This window comes from Manis javanica, chromosome 13 (assembly GCF_040802235.1).
Source record: "Manis javanica isolate MJ-LG chromosome 13, MJ_LKY, whole genome shotgun sequence".
Lineage (NCBI taxonomy): Eukaryota > Metazoa > Chordata > Mammalia > Pholidota > Manidae > Manis > Manis javanica.
The window spans coordinates 28404569-28413460 of NC_133168.1; positions in this window are offsets into that span (position 1 = coordinate 28404569).

The following is an 8892-nucleotide window of genomic DNA, read 5'->3' on the forward strand; positions in this document are numbered from 1 at the left end:
AGGGGTGCAAGTTGTACCACTCCAAAATCTTATGACTACAGACTCTCTATGGTTAATAGAACATATGGGATGTGAACAGATCCCAGAAATGGGTTGCTTTAATTTGTCTGATTTCTCTTAGACTGTTCAAGTACAGTTGGACAATATCCATCATATCATAGACAAATTTTCACAAATGCCTAGGGTGCCTAAATGGTTTTCTTGGCTTCACTGGAGATGGCTGGTAATTATAGATTTGCTTTGTTTATGTCACCATATTCCTATTATGTTAATATGTGTGCGCAAGTTAGTAGTTTAAAACCTATACATGCTTAAGGTACTCTACAGGGAGATATGTCAAAGAAATAATCAATCCTCCCATGTTTTCTTCCATATGCTACCTCTATAGCTTTTCTTCTCCCTTCCTAATTACAACCCTTAAATAGAATTCATGCTTCATATCGAATTTACCGAGTATCAAAATTCCTCCAGGTGGTAAAGATACCTCGAGACAAGTGCTGGGCATAGAAGCCACAGGGCATAAATCTGCAAAGAAGTAAAAAGCTAACCTTTTCAAACAATATGGCTTCTCTCTCACTTACCAACTTTACATTTCCCTGTAGGGCCCCAGAAGATGACTTGTTAGCCAGAGACGGGTAAGATTCCTCAAGGGAGGAACAACCTAAGACAGGCACAGTCGTGGGGGGGCCATCAGGTGATAAATTGGGGATCAACAGAGGTGAAGCTCAGAACCTCACCCCCCTTCTTTGAGAGAAATCTTCTGCATCCGTGGATGTTTTGCTGCCCTTGTCTAGCTTGGATTAATACTTAGTCGATAGGCACACACCTGATCATCTACATTTGCCCTCTTACAGCACTAAACTATGTTTTCTACCTTTATCTTGCATCTACCTACCACTTCAGCATTTTATTAAACATAAAAATAATAATAATAATAAAGGGAGAATGTGGGATCCACATATAAATCAATAAATATCAAACGAATATTCATATTTGACCTGATTGTTTATAGTTCATAATGCGTGATCAAAACCGAAAGTTTCTGTGATGAATGCCCTTGTACTGTTCACCATGTAAGAATTTATTCACTATGTAAGAATTCGTTCACCATGTAAGAACTTGTTCGTTATGCTTCAGAAGATTGGAGACTGACAAGAATTAGGCTTGAGATGGATTAATGATTTTACATTGAGCATTGACCCCCGCTATACTGAATTTTATTGTTGTTAACAACCATTTGATCAATAAATATGAGAGATGCCCTCTCAAAAAAAAAAAAATAAATAAAAAAGTAGAATGGATGAGTCGCAAGAGGCCAGGATCACAGAGAAGCTGATGCAGGGAGATATAAAAGGATCTTCAGGAATGAAACAATATTAAAAGAATTGTGTGACCAATCCAAAAGGAACAATATCCACATTATACATGTACCTGACGAAGAAAGAGAAAAAGGGATAGGAATTGTCTTTGAAGAAATAATTGCTGAAAACTTCCCCAAACTGGGGGAGGAAATAGTCGCTCAGACCACAGAAGTACACAGAACTCCCAACAGAAGGGACCCAAGGAAGGACAACAACAAGACACATAATAATTAAAATGGTAAAGGTCAAGGACAAGGACAGAGTTTTAAAGGCTTCTTCAAACAGGGAAATGGTCAACTATGAATGAAAACCCATCAGGTTATCATCAGACTTCTGAACAGAAACCTTACATGCCAGAAGAGAATGGCATGATGGTTCTTTATTTCTCTCCCTACTTATTCCTTCTACTCCATTCTTTATATGTTAGGTGTTTTATTCTGTACTCTTTTGTGTTTCCTTTGACTGCTTTTGTGGGTAGTTGATTTTATTTTTTGCCTTTAATTAGTATTTGGTTGGTCTGCTTTCTTTGGTGTGATTTTATTTTGTCTGTTGACATCTATTTAGCCTTTGGAGTGCTTCCATCTAGAGCGTTCCTTTAAAATATCCTTTACAGGTGGTTTGTGGGAGGCAAGTTCCCTCACCTTTTGCTTGTCTGGGAATTGTTTAGTCCCTCCTTCATATTTAAATGATAGTCATGCTGGATACAGTGTTCTTGGTTCAAGGCCCTTTTGTTTCATTGTATTAAGTATATCATGCCATTCTCTTCTGGCCTGTAAGGTTTCTGTTGAGAAGTCTGATGATAGCCTGATGGGTTTTCATTTGTAGGTGACCTTTTTTCTGTCTCTGGCTGCTTTTAATATTCTGTCCTTGTCTTTGGTCTTTGCCATTTTAACTTTATTTATATTGGTGTTGTCCTCCTTGGTTCCCTTGTGTTGTGAGTTCTGTGGTCTGAGAGACTATTTCCTCCCCCAGTTTAGGAAGTTTTCAGCAATTATTTTTTCAAACACACTTTCTATCTCTTTTTCTCTCTCTTCTTCTTCTGGTACTCCTATAATGCGATTATTGTTCCATTTGGATTGATCACACAGTTTTCTTAATATTCTTTCATTACTGGAGATCCTTTTATCTCTCTCTGCCTCAGCCTCTCTGTGTTCCTGTTCTATGATTTCTATTCCATTAATGGCCTCCTGCACCTCATCCAGTCTGCTCTTAAGTCCTTCCAGAGATTGTTTTATTTCTGTGTTCTCCGTCCCTACTTGCTCCTTTAGCTCTTGCACATTTCTGTGCAGCTCCATCAGCATGGTTATGACCTTTATTTTGAGTACTTTTTCAGGAAGATTGGTTAAATCTATCTCCCCAGGATCCCTCTCAGGGGTTGTCTGGGTTATTCTTGACTGGACCAAATTCTTCTGCCTTTTCATGGCAATAGAGGTAGCTGTAGGCAGGTAGCACTTGTGTCAGCTGTGTGAAAGAAGTCCTTTCGTGCTTGCTGGTCACCTTGCTCTTCTCTGCTGCCTGTGTCGGTTACCCACACTCCTGGAGCAGTCTCTGGATTAACCCTCTAAGCTATCATGGGTGGGGTCACTGTCAGGGTAGCCCAGAGCCCTTCAGGGAGTGGCAGACACACCTGGTTTGCTCTCCTATGAGAGCAGCAGCCTTCTCACCTTGCCCCAGTTTCTTCTGCCTGCACCTGGCAGCTGTGTGCCAGCGGCAGCCTTTGGGTCTGGCCTGGGTGGCTGCACTCGAGGAGAAGTTTCTGGGCCATTTCTGGGGGCGCAGCTTCTTCCAGGATGCTCCGCCCCTGCCACCACAGGCACACGTGGCTGCTCTCCGGCTACTGGGCTGCCGTGTTGGGGTCCTCGCTGGCTGGGGGAATGACTGGCAGGCCGTTTATCACTGTGAGGGGCTTCAGAGCTGCAGTGCTGCCCATGGAGTTAGCGCGACTGGAGTTCCTGGGATTCCCAGCTGCTGGGCTGAGTGTCCCGGGATGCTTCCATCCAGCTGTGGCATCTCTGTCCCTTTAAGACTTTCAAAAGCACTTGCTTTTCTTTTGTTCCAGGGGCCCCGGCTGCGAGAACCTGCTTGCAGGTTTTACTGTTCTGTTTCCCTAATATCCAGCACACCACGCACTGTGTATCTGTGCTCCTGGTTCGGATGACTAGGGCTGGGTATTTAGAGGTCCTGGGCTCCCTCTCCCTTAGTGCTCCGACTCCTTTCCTCCCGCCGGGGAGCTGGGGTGGGGGTGGGGGCTGCTCAGGTCCCGCTGGGCCGCGTCTTCTATTTTATCCCGTTTGTGAGATGCTGGGTTCTCGTAGATGTAGATGTAGATTGGCTGTTGTACTGCATCCACTGGTCTCTCTTTTAGAAATAGTTGTATTTGTTGTATTTTCAAAAATACATATGGTTTTGGGAGGAGATTTCTGCCGCCCTACTCATGGCACAATCTTGGCTCCTCCCCCCTCCGTTTGGTTTTTTATATACGAATCTTTCACTGATCCTTGTTAACTGTCTGAATTTACCCTAATTTAGAAATCTCCTAGCTACTTAAGATAGGAAGATATTGTAGAATGGTGTATTATGGATAATTTTATTTTCTGGTTTAGCACTAACATATTTTTGTAGGAATTGCCATTTTCAAGGTATTAGTAGAAAATATGCCATATTAAGCTACATTTAAAGCAATTTAGAAAGCACTTAGAAATCTCTTTGTATTCAGAATCATCATCAATGTCTCCAAAATCTCATACATTGAAGATGTAGTAAGGGATCAGATCTCAGGCTCAACTGAATTATGCTATACTCTATAAATTGCTTTTCTGGATTATGTTTTTCTCAATTTGCCTACTTATGCCCCATTTTACATCAGTGTCAAGTGCATCACCTGTTACTTATTTCAGTTGAACTGTGATATAAAGAAAATGATGGGAACAAATAGATCTCATCATACTTGCATGCGGCAGATTTTATTTTCCAAATGCCTCAATGTATCTCTCATCACATAAGCATTTTTTTCTTACAATGTGACTTGGGCACCTCTCCTATTGAAACAGGGTTTTGTGACTATTTGGATCAAAAGAGACAGTATGTGACTTCCAAGGCTGGGTCATCAAAAGGAAAAGCACTTTCCATCTTGTTTTCTGCAATACTTGTCTGCAAGCCTTCAGACTCCAGGTAAGCAATCTGATGGCCCTGAGGTTGCCTTGCTGAGGAACTCAAAGTGGCCCATAATGAGAGACCACATGGACAGAGCCTGGGGGCACCTGAAGAGAGAGAGAGAGATACCTGGATGGTTCAGGTGCCTTAGTTACCCCTTTTACCAGACCCAGCTACTGTTTAACTGTAACCACATGAGAGATCCTGAACCGGCACTGACCAGCTGAGCCCTTCCTGAAAACTGAATGTGCAGATACCATGAGAGATAGTGAAATGGTTATTATTTTTTTAAGCCACTCAGTTTTGGGGTAACATGTGACATACCAATAGACAACTGGAATTCCCTATAAGCTTTTCCAAATTCCTGCCAACACAATTTCCTTGCCTCTTATGGAACCTGAATGCTCTACCACTCCTCAATCTAGGGAGGACATCTGGACTTGCATGGGTACAACGGACACTTAAGAGTGCTGAGCTTTAGCAGGCAATGCACAGAGAGCTGACCTAGAGATAGACAATGTATTATGGCAGCTATACTATGGGGAAACTTGGGAAAAACAAAACAAACAAACCAGAAAATAGATTCCATGGATTCAATTTCATCTCCAAATTTAAAAACATGAAATTTAAACACAAACAAGCAATTTCAAATAATATCTACTTGTAATGATAGTAAAAATACACAAACAGAAGAATCTAGTACATTTGTTAATCCTGGTGGGTTAATACTTTGCATTTGTCAAGTTACCAGATTCCACCAAAATATCTAATTGTTGAAATTCTAAGTAAAATTCATATCCTTAGGATACTTTAGTTTCCTCTAGTGATGGTGATGTGTTTTCTTATTGATAGTTCAAACTATCTCTATAGAGTAGTGTGCCTGCCTTACTTACCTTGTTTTTATTTGATAAATATTCATATAGTGCTTACTTCTGGTGAAGATACACCATCTGAGGAGACAAAGGGAGATGAGTAATTTAACAAGGGCACACAAGCTGGAAGTAGAGAAACTGGAATAGGAGCCTAGGAAGTCTAGGTTCAGAGTCTATATTCTAAATTACTACTTTTAATACCTCTCTGATGAGTACATTAGCTATTACTTGTCTAATGAAGTCCTTTTTCCCTTCAAAGTTGATAGAATATTTCGGGGAATATCCCTAGTGGGGACAAATCTGCTACAAACATGTAAGTAAAGCCTTATTGAAGCTATCTATAATTATACCTGAAAAAATATTTCTATTATTCAGATACTTTCAAGGGCTTTCAAGCATCCTGAGTATTATGAAAAAAATATAATTAAAAACATTACAAATATTTAAAAACTAGCCCTCATGTTACTGATTGCTGAAGCACATATTAATTTCTTTCACACTTCATGTTTTATAATTATCAACTTCTTTACTTGTGTATTGGCTGTATCACCTCATAAGCCTATGTCTCTGTACTAGTGCCTAGCCTGAGGCTTAGCATATAGTAGGTGTTCAATAAGCATTCTGAATAAATTAAGGGATAAATAATTAACTATGTAGGGAAATGGGGAATGGCTTCATAAGATGATGTTTGAATTAGATTTTGAAGAAAAAGGATAACATTTGTTGAATGCTTACTATGTGGCAGGCACTGTTCTAAGAACTTTATATCTATCAGATATGTAATAATATGATATCATACAATATAGCCTGTTTATTGTCTCAATCGAATGTATAGCTAACCCTCGATCAACATGTGGGTTGGGTGCTGACCCCAGCATAATTGAAAATCCATGTATAACTTTTGACTTCCCCAAAACTTAACTGCTAATAGTCTACTATTGACTGGAAGCCCTGATAAAATAAAGAGTTGATTAAAATATTTTGTATGTTATATGTATTATATACTATATTGTTACAGTAAGCTAGAGAAAAATAAATGTTTTTTTCAAATTGTTGCAAATTTCCAAAAATATTTTCCAATATGATTATTGACAAAAATCCACTGGTTCAAACCCAAGTTGTTCAAAGGTCAACACTAATTTCCAGAGGCCAGGCACTTTATACTATTCACAACTGTTATGCTAGGGCGTACCAGTGCTTGGTATGTATTAGTTGATCAATAAATATTTATCGAATAAATAAATACACAAGTAACACCTTGTTTAACCCCCATAACTACTTTAAAAGAAAGGTAATATTATTATCCATATTTTTCAGGCAGGAAACCCAAGGCCCACAGAGAGTAAGTTTCCTAAAGGCACAAATCTGGAAAATGGAAGCACAAGATTCAAGCATGGTCAGTCTGATTCTAGACTTCATACTTACTTGGTATGATTTGAACTGTGCCTCCCCAAAAGTTAGGCTGAAGTCTTAATCTTTGGTGCCTGTGGATGTAAAACTAATACAATACTCTAAACAACTGCACCATAGTGTTTACTCAGAGCGAATAAGATAAAGGCTAGAAATAACAAGAGCTGGCAGGGATGTGGAGAAAAGGGAATGTTTCTGTACTGTTGGTGGGAATATAAATTGGTGCACTCACTATGGAAAGAAGTATGCAGTATCCTCAAAAAATTAAAAATGGAACTACCATATAATCCAACAATTCTGTTAGGTATTCATACAAAGAAAACAAAAATACTAACTTGAAAGATATATGCACCACCATGTTCACTGCAGCATTATTTACAATAACCAAGACATGAAAACAATCTACATGTTCATCAATGGATGAATGGATAAGAAAAGGTGGTATGTATATATATACAATGGAATATTATTTGGCCATAAAAAAAGAATGAAATCTTGCCATTTGTGACCACATGGATGGATCTTAAGGGCATTAAGCTAAATGAAAGAAGTCTGACAGAGAAAGACAAATACTATATGGTCTCTCTTATTATGAGAAATCTATAAATCTATCTATATATATATATAAAACATATTGGTGATGGAGAGTAGAAGAAATGGATGAACTGTTTGTATTTTTGTTTAAAGAAACTGAATTAAAAAAATAACACTGATGAATGACAAAGTTAATATACTAAAAAGTACTTCAAAGCAGAAGTATAGATTTATTCATGACAATGATGAGGGTTGTTTTTATCTAAATAAAAAGTAGGTTCAAGGAAGTATTCAATTTTAATTCAATGAAATAAAAAAATCATTGAACTGGATCTTTTTAATAACAGATGTAATTTTAAGTTCTAAATAATACAGAACATGCTACTCATGAATGGATATTTTATTGATAGCAGATCTAAATCTATAAGGTGCTAAAACATTATACAATTGAACAACACAAATAAGTCGATTAGAGAATAGTCTCAACCAACTTACATCACTCTATAGGAATATAGAAGACATGAATTTTTCAAGAATTATTTGAAGACCAAGAATTATTAGAAAGGCTGTTGCACCAACCAGTGCAACAATTTTACTTCCAATTCTGATGAGCCATTAGTTATTTCCAGATAAACCTTTTGCCAAAGAGAGGAGAGTCTATTCCCTTTGTGCAGAAGACTTAAAGGAGGCAAATAAAAAATACACATGTGAAGAAAATGTGTTTATAAATAAATAGAAATAAGTTAGAAGAGTTGTTTATGCAGAATCATGGAACACAGAAGCAATGGGTTCTGTAGAAAGGACCAAAAGGTATAAAATCGCCACTGTCATGGAGTTGACATTTTAGAGGTTGTGGTAGTGAAAAGACAAACAAATAATAAGTGAATTGCACATTTCATATTTAAATATGAAAAGTTACAGGGAAAAAAATTAAGGAAGAAATGATAGAGGGTAGAGGTAGAGAGTAAGGAAGGTGGGAGGAGGGAGTGATTGCTATATTACACGGGATGGTTGGGGAAAGCCCCAGTTGAAAAATGACATTTTGGGCAAAGACTTTAAGAGATAGAGGAAGCCATGTAGGCATCTGGGGAAACAGTGTTCTAGTTAGAAGACAGCAAGAGCAGAGGGTCTGAGGCAGGGATGTGCTTATCCCATTTGGGGAAAAGTAAAAGTCAGGGTCAGTAAGGTCAGTTGGAACATTCCAAGTGAGTCAATGGAACAATTCACTGATAAACTTTGTCAACCTTAAAAATAGCCAGTTATTTAAGAAGAAAAGTGAGTTTGGGAATAACTTGGATAAATTCCAGAGGACTTGCAATTTAGGACTTGCAAACTATGGTGAACCATAGGCAAGTCGGAAGAACAAAGGAGAGCGTCCTTATATAGAGGGAAGGAGGAAGCTGGGGGGTCCTGTCCAAGGGAAGTTCACTGGTGGAGTGTGCAAGCCCAGGGTTTTGGTGGATTTTTATTGGTTGGGTTGTTCCTGGGAAGGAGACATCATCCTTCTCCTTGCTGGGGTAGTAAAGTAAGCTCTGAAGAGTGGTGCCTGAGTGAGACCCTTC